Source organism: Pseudonaja textilis, chromosome 3 (assembly GCF_049901715.1).
Source record: "Pseudonaja textilis isolate UNSWEBS1 chromosome 3, rPseTex1.2, whole genome shotgun sequence".
In the NCBI taxonomy this organism is placed as follows: Eukaryota; Metazoa; Chordata; class Lepidosauria; order Squamata; family Elapidae; genus Pseudonaja; species Pseudonaja textilis.
The window spans coordinates 145,218,944-145,234,339 of NC_141992.1; the positions used below are offsets into that span (position 1 = coordinate 145,218,944).

General features: G+C 34.5%; 1 long non-coding RNA gene across 1 annotated transcript in view; it reads left to right on the forward strand.

Moving 5' to 3' along the window:
- Nucleotides 1-15,067, forward strand: part of LOC148126357 (uncharacterized) — an 85,115-nt gene extending 70,048 nt beyond the window's left edge. The window contains exons 2-3 of the long non-coding RNA XR_015742611.1: nucleotides 13,159-13,226; nucleotides 14,937-15,067. This is a non-coding gene — a long non-coding RNA (uncharacterized LOC148126357). The remainder of the gene's footprint in view (nucleotides 1-13,158; nucleotides 13,227-14,936) is intronic.
- The last annotated feature ends 329 nt before the right edge of the window (nucleotides 15,068-15,396 follow it).

Below are 15,396 nucleotides of genomic sequence, written 5' to 3' on the forward strand. Positions count from 1 at the left end.
TCATGAAATACAAGCATTTACTTTGATTTTTATTAGATATTCACTGTCAAAGGTGTCAGGAAAAAATCTGTCTCAAATCTGTCAGGAATACAAATCCACATAATTTGTTTGATCATTTATTACCTTTTGATCAGTGGTCTCTTACTATTTCTGCTACTCCTATGAAATACACAGCTTAATATTCTTCATGTAACTTGTGTGAAAAAAGAATTATTTATTTATCATATTCATATGGCCACCTATCTCACAAAAAGTGACTATGGGCTGCACGTAAGAAAGATATGAAATGTTGAATGTATTAAAAAGTCATTATTAAAAAGTTTTAAAGATCATAAAAAAGATTAAATGTTAACAGGAATAATGGAGCCACCTCAAGATTACTGTTCCCCCAGGACACTGAAGGCTGATGGCATAACTAGAACTTGAGGGACTTCTAGAAAATAAGTAGTAATGAAGCTAATTTCATTTTGGAGGTATGTGGGAGAAATAATATTCCATAAAGCAGATACCATAGCAAAAATAAAGGGACCCACCAAGTGTAATTCCCTAACATACCGGACCCACAGGATATCTCTTCTGCCAGATATGATAGGATTGACAGATATAATTAGGGAGTGGCAGTCCCTCAAGTAACCTGGTGCTATACCATGAACATTAAAAGCAGCACTTTGAAGTGGAAGGAAGCAGTTGTTGCAATCAATTTGCATTGGTACTACCTTATTCATAAAATCTAATCCAGTTACCTGGAGACATAACACCAACATGGCCCAGAATTTCCGATCAGTTTCAGCCATAATCTTTATACAGAATTTACTTCTGAGCAGTTGTCTGGCTTCTTCTCTCTCTTTTTTGTTTGGAAACACAAACACTTAAAGAGTGCAGTGATTTCAATGTAGTGATAATAGGAACTTCATTTCAGGGTTTTAATATGTGACAAAACTTTTAAATAATTCAAAGAGGAATCATTGATAAGATTTTGGTTACTTAGAATAAAGTTCTAGGGGTCAAGCAATAATCAATGTTACTGAACCTCATGGAACTTATTTTGGAATAAAAATATAAACAATTGATTGTTGTTTATATTTTGACTACATAAGATTGCAACTATTTGCATTTGATGTTACTTCATGTCTCAATATGTTATACATAGTAAATATATTTAATATTAAATATGTTTATTATACGTAATATCTTCTGCTTAGAATATTTGCCAGCAGAAGCTGTTCTTTTTTTAAAAAAATGTACTGCATTAATCTACTAGCCCTTATGGTTTTAATGTTCTGAGGTCCTCTATGAATTAAATCTTCCCCCTTATTATGACTGTAAATTTTTGTCAATATTTCTTTTATGTCAACATCATCATTTACTTGTATAGACCACCAAAGATTTACTTCATTTTGTTATATTTGAGGCATGCAACTTCCAAGCTTTTCATGTTAGGGGGTAGTAGGATCTTTGTCCTTCATGGTAATTCATGGTGTGACAGGTTCTATTTTGGAGGATCACACCATTTACCTTGAAAAGAAATGCATGCAATATTTATTCTTTATCACTCCTTTCTTTCAGGGATGTGCAAATTGACACTTATTCTATATAAACCCTCTTTTCCCCATGGCTCAGCTATAAAAATTAGTCATTTTATTTACATGGTCTAAAATTATATCTTTAAGTCTAAACACTTCATAAAATCATGAGAGGCCTACTTGCAGAGAGGCAACTATTTTTAAAATAGAGTACTTTAATTTTTATTTTTCTGTTATTTTCATTACTGAATGCTAGCTGACGAATTCACTTCTAGAATTAGGAAGTTAGGAGGTTTGGATTAAACTGCTTAAGATACTTCAATTTTTTTTATTCTGTAAACAAACAAGATGTCTAGTATCTACACATGTGTAATGTTTCCCTCACTAAATATGAATTTGGCCATAGAAAAAAATAACATTTGAAACAATACGCAGTGATGAGATGCTGAATTTACATTCTGCTTCTTTCTGATAAAGCAATACATTATGTGCATCAAATATCACTATTGTGTAAAATATCTTATATTTATTATTAGAAAACCACCTTTTATATCCAGGTTGTACACTATGGACACTGTACATAAAAAATCTATTTCAGACTGCTATATATCCTTAACTATCTCCCATTTTGTGAACTTTTGATCTAAATAACTTTCTAGAAAATTTATTTATTTATTAAACTTATGTGCCATCCATTTCACCTAAAGGTGATTTTAAGCAGCTTCGATGCTTACATGTGTATGTTACATTTTAAACCTTGCTTTATATTTTAATTTAGATTAAAACTGTCTTACATATGGAAAAGATATTCATCACTTAAAGGTGGAATACTCATTAGAATAATAGCAAAACCATTGAGAAGAAAGATAAAATATAATAGAAGAAACAAATTAATAAAGCTGTTGGATATAATCAAATTGTAGAACCAGAGAAATCCGAAAGCTCAAATTTTTATCATTTTTTTGAAAAAATCTTTTTATGAGTGTGTACAAAATTGTATCCTTAATTGTAATTTTTCCCTATCATATATTTAACAGAAAACAGCTCTTCATTAGATGTATGTAGCTCTCAAGAAATCCCCTGTTGTTTAGGGCTTTCATATAATCACTGATCTCAATTTAAATACGCACACATACTATTAAAATATACATGTGAGTGGAATGCAGAACAAAATTGCCAGATCAAATCTGGTCATTTTGTCAATATGATTTGCACATGCTAAGTAGTCAAAAGTGTGTTCTTACTTCTAACCTAGATGCTTTTTCCCCAATAAGCAATAAAAAACTAGCAACAACATATACATACTTCAGTGATATATTTTGAGTTTATTTTGAGTTTATTTTTCATTTGGTAATATGATTGAATATTTAAACAAATCCATGAAAATGTTTACCCAGACATGGATCTATATTAATGCAACTTGGAAGTAATTATATATGCCTTTTCCTTGACATCCCTGTGGCAAATTTGCAAAATAATTTCAAAAATCATAGTGTGGATTAGGCTTACACATACTGATCTATGTCCTCCAACTCATGGTTTCCATATGCTAATATATACTTTTTAGAACTATAGTAAAATCATCAACATTTCCATTCTTGTTGAAATGGACAAGAGTAACAAAATCACATGCCACTGTATTTGATCCCGGAACTGGGATTCTTCAATATTTTCACTGATACCTTGAAACAGAATGGAATGTGTGTTGAATAAAAACAGAATGGGATAACCAATGCTTAAAAAGGACCATCAAAACTTAATATGAATGTTCACGCTTCAAAGTTGAAAACAAATGAATTTAATACTTACAAAATGCAGTAGTTATATACAGGTAGAAATATCAAAGGTGCTTCTTCAAAAAGCAACTGGACATTCTTGTTTTTTTTTCCCTTAAAAATGTTTCACTTCTCACCCAAAAAGCTTCCAGCAGAACCAAAGAAGCTTTTTGGATGAGAAGTGAAATATTTTCAAGGAAAAAAACCCCAAGAAAATCCAGTTACCTTTTGGGTCCTTTGGGACAACCATGACCTGGATGATTGAGATTCTCCATGGATGTACAGGTAGAAAGTGCAAAATACTGGGCTTCATGACAATGTTAATTGTCTTGGAAACAGTCTTTGGATTATTGTTGTTGTTAGTTAGTTGTGAAGTTGTCTCTGACCTATCGTGAACCCATGCCCAACATTCGTCCAGGCCTTCCTGTCCTCTACCATCCTTTGGAGTCCATTTAAGCTCATTCCTACTGCTTCAGTAACTCCACCCAGACACCTCATTCTCTGTCGTCCCCTTCTTCTTTTGCCCTCAATCTTTCCCAGCATTAGACTCTTTTCCAGTGAGTCCTTCCTTCTCATTAGGTGGCCAAAGTATTTGAGTTTCATCTTCAGGATCTGGCCTTCTAAAGAGCAGTCAGGGTTGATCTCCTCTAGGAGTTGAACACAATAGTTGAATATGAGTGAGCAATGTCAATTGCACGTCAAAAAAGTTAACACAATTTGCATGCTATCAATAGAACTGTAGCCCATAAACAAAGCAAAAATTTTGACTACTGAAGTCAATTTGGGGCATCCAATTTTAAGATTCAGACAAATGCAAGTCCAAAGCAGAGCAACACAGATCATTGGAATTAAAAACTAAATCCTACGAGGAAAGCCTGAGTGAACTGGCATCTTTTACCTTTAAAAACAATATAATTGAAAGAGAATGTAATTATTATTTATAATTACAGTTACAATAAAAGTAATATTTTTCAAGTTCATAGATACAATTATAATGGCAAAAATATAGTGGCAATTCTAAGCACTCCATTACTTCAAGAATTTGAAACATGTTACATCCTGTTGAAGCAGCAGCACTGAAGAAATATAAATACAAATTTACCAGATCCAGTGTTGCTTATAAAAGAAAGCATATCCAAACATTATTGTCGAAATGCTACGGTTCATGTCCTACTTAATGTATAGTATATAGCACATAAATTTATTCTGAAATACAATAATTGTCTGTACTATCCAGAGTTACAGGACTGACAATCTCAAGTGGCTTTTAATTCTTTGTTTACTAGGCAGCAAAGAACTCAGATCTGCAATAAAATTGTAAGAATTATAAAGCTGTTGTAATACACAATTGTAGTAATAAAATATAATAAAGTGAATCTTATGCAGGGAAGATGATGATGACAATGATCATGAAGATGATGATGATCATATGACATTGCCTATTTCTCCCACTCCTGAGAGAAGGCCTATGCATTGCCATCACTGCAAGATCAGCATTCTTGAACTCCTTGTATTACTGTACGTCTGTTATTTAGTCATTTAAACAGGTAAAGAAAGCTATAATCTAAGCAAAGCTAACCTTGGAACATAAGTACCTGTCTGAAGTAAAAAAAAAAAAATTTCATTAGGTTGTTCTTGCGACTTTTTTTTAACGGAACTGCAATGTCAGCAAACAGACTGAACAAAATAGATTTGCACAGAAGAAATCTGACACCAGAAGCTATAGCGGGGCTATTGGTCAAATGACCTGCTAACTGAACCACATTATCTGCAGGAAAAAAGACATCCTGGTGCTCCCTATGAAGAGTTGCCTGGCAGGTCTCTTTTCAGTTCATTCTGTTCTGAAAGTAATTATCACTTCACAATGACAGGAGTAGGAGTGTCGATGTTGGTGAGAAAATGCTATGTTCATTCTCAATGATAATTCCCACTTACTAGAATGATACAGAGTCACTTCAGTGGTTATAAAATACAATGTGACAAATGCTCTCTTTAAAGCTTTCATGCTCCCTAGCTAATATGGTCTTGAGTTCCTCTTGGTACTGGATTATCATTACCACACTGCAAAAATATTGTTGGAATGAAAAACTAGAAGGAAAGTGGTTCAGAAATCCATTATCTATATAATACTAACATTCTTGTATCTGTTTGTATGTTTGTAACTTTCAGCTGGGCAAAATGTTGTATCGTAGCCCAACAATTTTTGAGCCAAGTTACCCCAAATGGACACCTAATAAGCTTGGCTCCTTACTCCTGTGCGATTTTAAATTTGGAAAACTTGTGGTTGCTTTAGCACTACCATGCTACTATCTTGCTAATTTCCAATGTTCCCTGACAGCTCCCCACAAATAAAGCCAGTGGGGAAGTTGTCAGGAAGTTGCACAGTTCAAGGCCAGCATAAAGGTAAGTGGCTGCTGCCAGGCAGATGAGGGAGATAAAGTCTGTACAAGTAGTCTGGCAAAGGTCAGGGAGGACACACTGGGATGCATGATAGGTGTGGCACAGATCAGGGGTGGTGTATAAGGGTACACAAGGTTGCTTGAGAGGTGCAGTGAGAGTCAGGGAGGAAGTGTGAGGATGTGATGCATGGATAGAGTGCGGGTGACCCATGGGGTAGGGAGGGTATGCAAGAGTGGTCAGATGTAAGGCACTAAGATCAGGGCCATACATTAACTCACAGCACAAAACATTTATTCAAGCCTAAACATAACAATCTAGTCAACTAACCATCAGCACTAAATTGGTGCTAAATAAGAGTCTGAGGCATTCAAGGATGGCTGGACTCTGTGGCAACATAAGGACTCTAAACTGGCAATACATTTAACACCATCCCCCAACTCTGCCTGCTGTTCTTCTATACCAGTGCCCACAAGTACACTAGGACTGAAGGAAGTATGTGGGTGGGTGGGGGGCAATTACCCAAGCAACACACAATCTTCCCTGCTGGCTTCCCCATTGACTTTTTCCCTGCAAGCTTACTAGAGCTTGCAAAGTCAATGGGGAAGCCAGCAAAAAATAAGAAATTAATCCTGTTCTCATTGTTTTTTTTTTGCCAAATTTTTGATTTTTTTTTTTACATAACTAAATCTCTCTGAAATGATGACACAATTGACATGATGATCCAGCAGATTATCTACTTTATAATGAAACAAATCAGGATCCCATCATGGTAAAACCTGTTTACGACTACTTACTGCAATCGATCATTTTTTTCAAACTCATCTTAGTAGAATGTAACAAAGTTTTGTTGAAATCAATTTTTTGTTGGTTTCAAACATTCTTAGGAGAATCATTTTCCATGAAAAATCATAGAATTTTAAAGTTCCCTAATTTCATGATTCAATGTACAGATAGTTTTCAACTTATAACCCTTCGTTAAGTGACCATTCCAAGTTACAACGGTACTAAAAAAGTGACTTATGTTCATTTTCACACTTACAACCTACAACTACTGCAGCCTCCCCATGGTCACATGATCAGAAATTGGATTCTTGGCAACTGGCATGTATTTCTGATGGTTGCAGTGTCCCAGAGTCATATGATTACCTTTCCCGTCCTTCTGACAAGCAAAGTCAATGGGGAATCCAGATTCATATAACAACCATGTTAGTAACAACTGTAATTACTTGGTTAACATCTGTGGTGAGAAAGGATGTAAAATGGGGCAAAACTAACTTAACAGCTGTCTTGTTTTGCAATGGAAATTTTGTACTCAATTGTGGTCATAAGTTGACAACTATCTATACTATATAAAAAGCAAAAGCAACTATAAGTTCCTATGAGAAATGATCTTCCTAACTATGTTAGAGAGCATTAACTTAAACACTACCCAGCATATCACATTTACATTTTTCCCACGGCTAACTTATCTGCCACTCCTTTCACCCAAACTGTTAAATTTATTCATGGAGAGTAGAAACAAGGAAACATCTAGAAGCAACTATTTCAGTGATGCCTAATCTTTTTGGCATCAAGTGCCCAAAGCGCACATAGGCAACCCCCCCAAAATGCAATGGGCACATGACCCTGTGCATGCACCCTGCCCTTGTGCATGCACATACATCCCCGTGCATGCACACACCCCCGTGCATGCATGTGCATCCCCGCATGAGTCCCACCCCAGGCATGTGCGGTAGAGACCTGAAGACCAGTTGGCTGGCAGGAGGCATGCACGCATACGTGACAGAGCTGATCTGAGGTGATGGCTTGCATGTCTGCAGAGAGGACTCTGCTGCCACCTCTGGCACACGTGCCATAGATTCACCATCAAGGGACTCTATCTTTTCTCCTTAATTTGATTTTCCACTATATTGGGAAGGTGGGGTAGGGGCAAGGGATGTGGGAAAAAAACATCTACTAGATTTTCCTAAATGCAATCTCTAAAATATTTACAATAAAATAATAAAATGTTTTAAGTTGTTAGGAAAGTAATTGGGATTTTTAAGAAGATAATTGCTAACAGACAACTAAATGCCCACTATATTGATTCACTCATATATGAAACACACTTTATATAAAAATATAAGAGTTTGCAATTCACAGATTTCAAGATCAAAAAGGGCAGAGCATTATGCCCTTTTTGAACATGAATCAAAGTTCAGACAGTGAGATGAACAAGAAATGTATTGAGTTGTCATTTTTGTGGTAAGTTAGCTTATTTTTTCATTAACTGTTTAATTCAACAAATTGAATGGCAGTGCATTGAACTGTCATTGCATTTTGATATTTAGTAAAAAAAAGAAATGTGGGGAAATAAGAATATACATTGAAAAATTCTCACATAAAGTAATACACTATATACAGAGTTATGTATGTAATCTTAAATTCATTGGAATTTGTAGGAAAAATGCTGTTAATACTGCCAATAAACTGTGATTAGATTTAAGTAATTATCGTTCAGGGTTTTAACAAAATTCGTTTTGTCCTATCCATTTTTTAATCAAAGCAATCACCTACCCCTTGACGTATTGCTGCATTAAAAATCCATTTTATTTTTCCAATATCCTGCAATAACAAGCCTAGCAGCTAACAATAGAAACTTAATCAATTTCTAATGTTACATTAATTCATATATATCAGGAGGAGGAATGAACAAGAATGGAATAATTGTTTGATATTATGAGAAGCTGCCTGGTTATTTTTCCAATATCTTCACCCGAAAAAACGCTCTCAATCAAAGGGAACATGACTCCTGGTAAATACATGGGCACATGTTTTCTTGGCCACACTGTGTGTGGAAAGAATGAGAAGATGTAGCAATTTGCTAAGAACTACCAAAAAGAAAAAAAAGTCAGATACTTAATATGTTGCAATGTCAGCAGCATATAATAGTATCTATGCATTGTTTTCACAATCAATTTTAGATGACCTCCTGAAATAATTTTAAAAGAGTTCTATTCCACAGAGATTTGATTTGTTTTATTAATCAATGAGATCAATCCAACTACGGATCCCAGATGATCCTTCTAAAGATTCTCAGATTTCGAAGAAAACTTGTTGTTGTTGATATTAAGATGTGTGTGTGTGTGTGTGTGTCATTGTGTGTGTGCATGAGAGAGAGATGCATACATATGCATATTTTGAAAACTGAAGTAGGATCATTAAAAAAATAAATAAAGAGGAAAAAATTAATGCTGTCCTAGCAGAACAGTGGCAAACTCTTGGCCTTCTGGATTCTGTTCAAATCAAAATGCAATAACTGAAACTCTAAAATCAGGAAAGATATTGAAAGAGAGAAATAAGTGGGTTTTTTTGTTCTAAATACTATTATAGGTTTCACCCTCTCCCAAATAGTCTATTCCCAGGAAAATAGTTCAGACAATAAAAACCACTTTTAATCCTGGACAATGAAATAGAAAAAAAAAAATGAAATCCAAAGTGGGAGGTATCTTATATCTGAACAGTCCTGCTATTGGGTAGGGTGAATATCCTGCCCAAGGCAGTATATGCTGCATAGTTAAAAGGGAGCTGATATTAATTAGTTCCTTTACTATTATAGTGCAACATCTCAAGGACTGTCATCAGATTCACTTTCCAGCTCAAACAGCAAAATATTCTGGGTTGTCCATTTGTAGGGAATAGCAGGACAGAATGAGATAGAACAGCCTGAAACCTTTAGGTATATATGAAGTTAGAGACACTGCTAGAGGAACAGCATTGATTTATTTGGGTAAGATTTCTATAGAACCAGATAAACAAAGGATTTTATTTTATTAAATATTTTTGTTTATATTCTGTGAGCAGTATAATCTTTTCAGTAGCAGTCTCCTGGCTGTCACACAAATTGTTTGAAATGTTGCACGAGGAACAGGGTTTTTTAAAGAAAAGGAACCTCACAGATTGACCTTGTGGAAATTTGGAATATATACATATTCTTCAGTGTACTTGTAATTACGTATGTATTTTTGCTTAAGATCTCTGCATTTGTAGACTGCATTTGTATGTTCCTTTTTTCCAGGTCACTCAATTTCCAGTAAGGAAATTGTCTCCTTGCAAAAGAAAAAAAAAAGAGGGAGAAAGAAAGCCTTTCAATGATTACAATCCATTTTATATATGCCACATCTTAAATATTCACTGAGATATAGCACTGCATTTTTATGAATAGCTAAAATATATGTCTCTACCTTGATGCTGATTCTGTTATTTTGCTTCAGTAAAAGCCAAAAGAGACAGCAAAACTATCAGTAAATCCAAATTTAGGGGGCCTGTTGTGTTTGGTAGAAAAGATGGCGATTGTACATTTTAAATACAGTGAAGAATCTACCTGCTGCCCTAACACTTCAGTAGGACTATATGATTTGGGAAAGGCCTTCTCTAACAAATCATTTTCAGAAAACTACAGGTTGGGATGTTCAAGAAAAGCATGTTCAGGAGATCACAACCTTGGCAACTTTAAGACCTGTGAAATTTAACTCACATAATTCTCCAACCAGCATAAGTAGCTGGTGAATTATGGGAGTTGAAGTCCACAAGTCTTTAAGTTGCCAAGGTTGGACACCCCTTATGTAAATGTCAGGAGTAAAATATAGCAGAGTTTTTTTTTTAAAGGAATTAATCAAAATCACTATGCTGATTAGCAAATGGAATACACATTTCCATCTTTCTTTTTCAGGTCATCTGAGCAGCAGATTATATGACAGCAACACAATTATGTCAGGAAAAAAAAGCAGGGTTAAAATAGTCAGAATTCATTTGTTTATTTAGGCTGTTAAGGTTGGTTTCAGCTTTGGGGAAAAAAAAATAAGGTAAAATGAGTGGCTTCCTAATGCTTACTGCACCTACTTTAATTTCTTTCATTTTTTTTAAAAAAATATTTTTTTAAAAAAAAATATAAGATGGTCTTTCGATGTGGTATCTGCAGAAAATTTTTTTAAGGCTTACTGACAATGAGTTAACCATACTTGCCCTAGATCAAAACATCTTTAGAATGCATAAGGATACCAGCTGGATTCTTACCTTCAGATAAAACTGTAACATTTCTCTCATGAATGAATCATGTGTGTCTTAGGCTAAACAGTATTTTGTTGACATCAAAGAGCAAATTTTATGCAGATATTTAGCACCAAAATCATAGGAGCAAATATTAGAGTGAAGCAAATTATTGTGCTGGATAGGAGGATTTGCCTTTATATAAATACTTGGCCTTTTTATAGAAGTAAAGATCCTAGTATCCTTCCGTTAATATTACATGAATAGCCAATTAATTCTACTATTGTTGGGAGCAACCTTATACAAAATGTTTACTTACTCCAGAAATAATGTCGTTTTTTTTTTTACTTTCATTATAAATACACTCTCCTTTCACTTTTGTGTGGGCAGCTGAATCCTTGCTAGATTTTCTTACTCTAAAAATATCTTATGAAAGTTAGTGTTCTATCTCATGCCTTAGTAGAAATGTCAGCCCCAAGTTAATAACTGAGTACTGAAATTCATAATAAGCCTGGGATCACAGAACTGAATCCATAAGTTTAGACCTGAGAATTAGGCCTTTTGGTGGTTGAGTCTGAGTTATGCTAATGTAATATTTAGAATGACTAAAGTAATCAAGGCTGTTCATATTAAAATATTATGTTAATTTTAGATTTTATTTTTCACAGATAATCACATAGGCTGAACTATATGCCAATAACTGAAATATCACTTTTCATGGAAAAGCAATGAGTTCCAACAATGACTTTGAAGCAACATTTAATGGGTTATGAAAACCAGGTATTACAGCATTAAATGCTTTTATAGCTTTGAACTCTTAGGAAATTTGAAATCCCTGAGAAGACAAAAAAGTTTTTCTAGATCAAAGGAAGAAACCAATGAGGAGCCAATAAATAATTAATGTTTCCTCCCCCTCACATTTTTTAATTATTTTTTAATCTTACCTTTGCTAATTTTATATAAATAACTCTAGGTGGGGAACATAATATTTTTTTTCTTCCTCCTTTTTTTCTGCACTACAACTATCCTCTGAGATGAGTTAAGTTGAGAGAGAATGACTGGCTCTGGTGCTTTTCAGGCGTAAGGTGGATCTAGGACACACAGTCCCTTGGCTTCTAGCCTAGTGTTCTAACCACTAGGCCAAACTGTGTTTCATCACCTTTTCTGCTCTACATATTCAAGAGATACTTGGCCACATCAAAGTATATGTGGATGTTGCACATATATAACACCAAGAAACAGATCCAAAAAAAAACATTGAGTTCAGTTTGATTTCCAGGTGTTGTAGCTTAAGTAAGTTCACACAATCATTCAATTTCATCACATGCCCAGTGTAAGAGTATACAAAGGAAAACTGGGAGTGTCGAATGCCTTACATTACTTAGCTGCCTCCAAGAACTGGAGAAAGGTCGTATCAAGATTTAGGTTCTAAGCAGTCCTGATTGTCCTGACTAATGGTTTCTTTTCCAGAAGAGACCAGGAAAAAAAGACCCTTTTGACAGTGTCAATGGATTTTGGCACATTGCTTGCAGTATATAATTTGGAAGACACTATGCTTTATTTTTCAATGATTCTGTTTATATGTACTAAATGATCATACCATTGAATTCCATTTTTAACCATACTGCTTAATATCAATATGAAGCCACTTGACAAATTGATTAGGCAGTGGTGGATTAAGCATTATTATTTTGTTTATTGTATTCCATTCTGTTTACCCTGTTGTTGAAAATAGATGTGGTTGCCAGGCCAAAAAAAGTAAGTCCTGATGAGACATAGTTTTTGGTGAATCCAAGACTTAAACAATCTTAACTGATCTACCTTTAGAAGGGATTATACTTTTCAGAATTCATTCAATTTCCTTTTGCCACTGAGGCTCACTATTTCAAATGAATGAATTGATTGAACATATTGAATGAATGTAATTTTGGCTAGGCTAGTTTTTTTCACCAAAGAGTGAAAAACCATTTGTGGTTTGCTAGTAGTTTATATTAGCCATTGCCTATTTAGATTAACATCTATTAATATAGCCTTCCATGTGGAGTTAGCCTCGACATTGACATAGTGAATACAGATAGCATGAACATACAATTATGCATGCTAAATAATATTCATTTTTGATTTTTAACATATTAAATGTTCAAAGCTTCAGATTTGAGCATTTTATAACTTCCAATTTATTATATCCTGCCTTCCATGGAGGAGTTCAAGGGAGTATGGATGATGATTGGTCCATTGTCACCCATTGAGCCACTGTGGCTGAGGATGTATTAGAACCAGATCTCCTCAGTGCCAGTCCAATATTAACTAATGTATCACATAACTCACTTATTGATGTGTAGAAGATTACTTGGGTATTAAAGACTCTTATCCTGAAAATGCACAATATTAAAGAATCCCCTGTCTTCAGATGCTCATCATTTCTGTTGCAGCATGAGAAAGAACTATTTGCACCAGCCTTTGGGTCTTCCTTAATATAATTTAATGGTACTAGTTTCAGGTATGGTATGTAAATATTTATTATCTATATCCCATAATGTATGCTTATAAATCACTCATTGTTCATTTTTCAAATTTTGATAAGTGTTGTTTTATTGATTGCATCCTGCCTTAGCTTTGGCTGATATACTAAGATGCACATATAATTAAAAATAATGAAAATACATATGCTGTCATAATAACAAGCATGGGGAACATTTTTTATAATGCTTTGCATGGCAAACCACAGCAAAACATGTGTTTTACCACATGGAGTAAAACACAAAATGAACAGCCTCCATATGGATGCACAAAACTTGTGCACTTCAGTTCTAACCAACTGTCAAATCCTTTGCTTTAACTTAGTATAAAAATTGTTTATCTAATGCAATCCTGAATTCTTCTTATACAACTCTGCCTTCACCTACATCTATAGCCAGAGAAAATTGGCACTTTGAATATTTACACTGGGACTAAAAGTAGGCCTGACAGCCTCTCAAAGACCGCCTAGGAAGAGAAGGTTATACATTATGTTTTTTCCTCCTTAGCAACAGACCTCTGGCCCATGGCATTGTCTCAGGGCATTTTCAAATTCATGATAATTCACTCCCCCAGAAGCAGACAATATGATACTCTGGAGGTCTCATCTATAAAATAGCAGAGGTTTATGTACTACATTTGTCTCCTACCTAATCAGCAGCTGGCTATACTAACTGGGCATTAGGGAATTTATTCCTACCACATTTGGAAGACATTGGGTTAAGGCTGTCATCATCTTCCAGAGCTTCCATTAAATTGTCCACTAGCATTCCTCCCCCTTCTAGCACTATGTTTAATTTAGACAATTAAAAGAAAAAAGAAGAGTGGGGATTCAAAATATTAATGCTGCTCAGGAACCTAAACTTTGCTTCAGGTAGATATATCTAATTTTATTCATGCACATCTGTAGAGGTTGATATCACACGTTCATCCCTGTATACAGCTATTGAATTCAAAGATTTGAAAAGAAAATTAATAGTTTTGCTGCAAAATTAGTTTTATGATATATTTTCGTTAGAGTTCATTATGCTCAAAGTCAACAGACAATATTTCTGGAAGAGTATATAGGCAAATGGTATTTCCCCCTCAAAAATATGCCTGAGAGCTTTTTTATATGCAAATGAATTTGCCAATTAAAGATCAAGAAATCACATGCCTACAGTTTTATGATTTCTGCATGAATTCCACGGAAGGAATCTCTTGTGATTCCAAAATATGTGGTTGCAGCCTTATTAAACATTTTCTACCACTTGTTATAAACAGAACTATCCAAGGAAAAAATAATAATTAATCCTTTCTTTAAGGAAATTAATTAGACTAAATTCAGTGAAAATCTAATCAAACCTTATTTCATGATATCCTCTTTGAAATCATAGTCTTCCTTCCTTCCTTTTTTCCTTCCTTCCTTCCTTCCTTCCTTCCTTCCTTCCTTCCTTCCTTCCTTCCTTCCATCCATCCATCCTCCAACATTCATTACACTTCTCCATTGTCTGGCCGCACTGGCAATTTTCAGAAAAAGGGATTTAATTAATTATTTCATTTATCTCATATAATATGGCAGTTCCCATGTTCATAAATGCCATTGTGTGATACAGGAAAAACCAATATTAAATGCCAATTCAGTTGCCTTCTAAATATGTCAAGTGACATATTTTTGTTTTTGTTTTTATTTTTTGCTGTTAATGAATCACAGCCCTGCATTAATTAGTGCTCCTAAAGCTAAGGGGGAAATGGGTCAGTGACAACAGCTGCAATGCATCAAGTGGGAAGCAAGACAATAAATGGAATGTTGAGAGTTTTTACGTCACCAAAATGTATTCATGACAAAAGGTAAGTCTGCATCGTTGACTGAATAATTTAATCAGGACATGTCATGGAGTGCTAAATAATAAATTGCTGCTGCTTAGTATGTTACTCAGCATTGTTAACTTCTGGTTTGTAAGCATAAATTTTACCCCTATCTTTCAGAAATGACAGATACTATAGGGATTACTAAAATTAGCCAAAATAAGTTTTCTGTTCACACTTTTCTAATGACAAGAATAGAGCTACCTTCTTTACAAGAACCAAACTGATGGTTAATAAATGGTTTTCCTTGTTAATAAAGAAAAAGAAACTGCACTGGACTGCTTTAAATTAATTTAATGTCCATT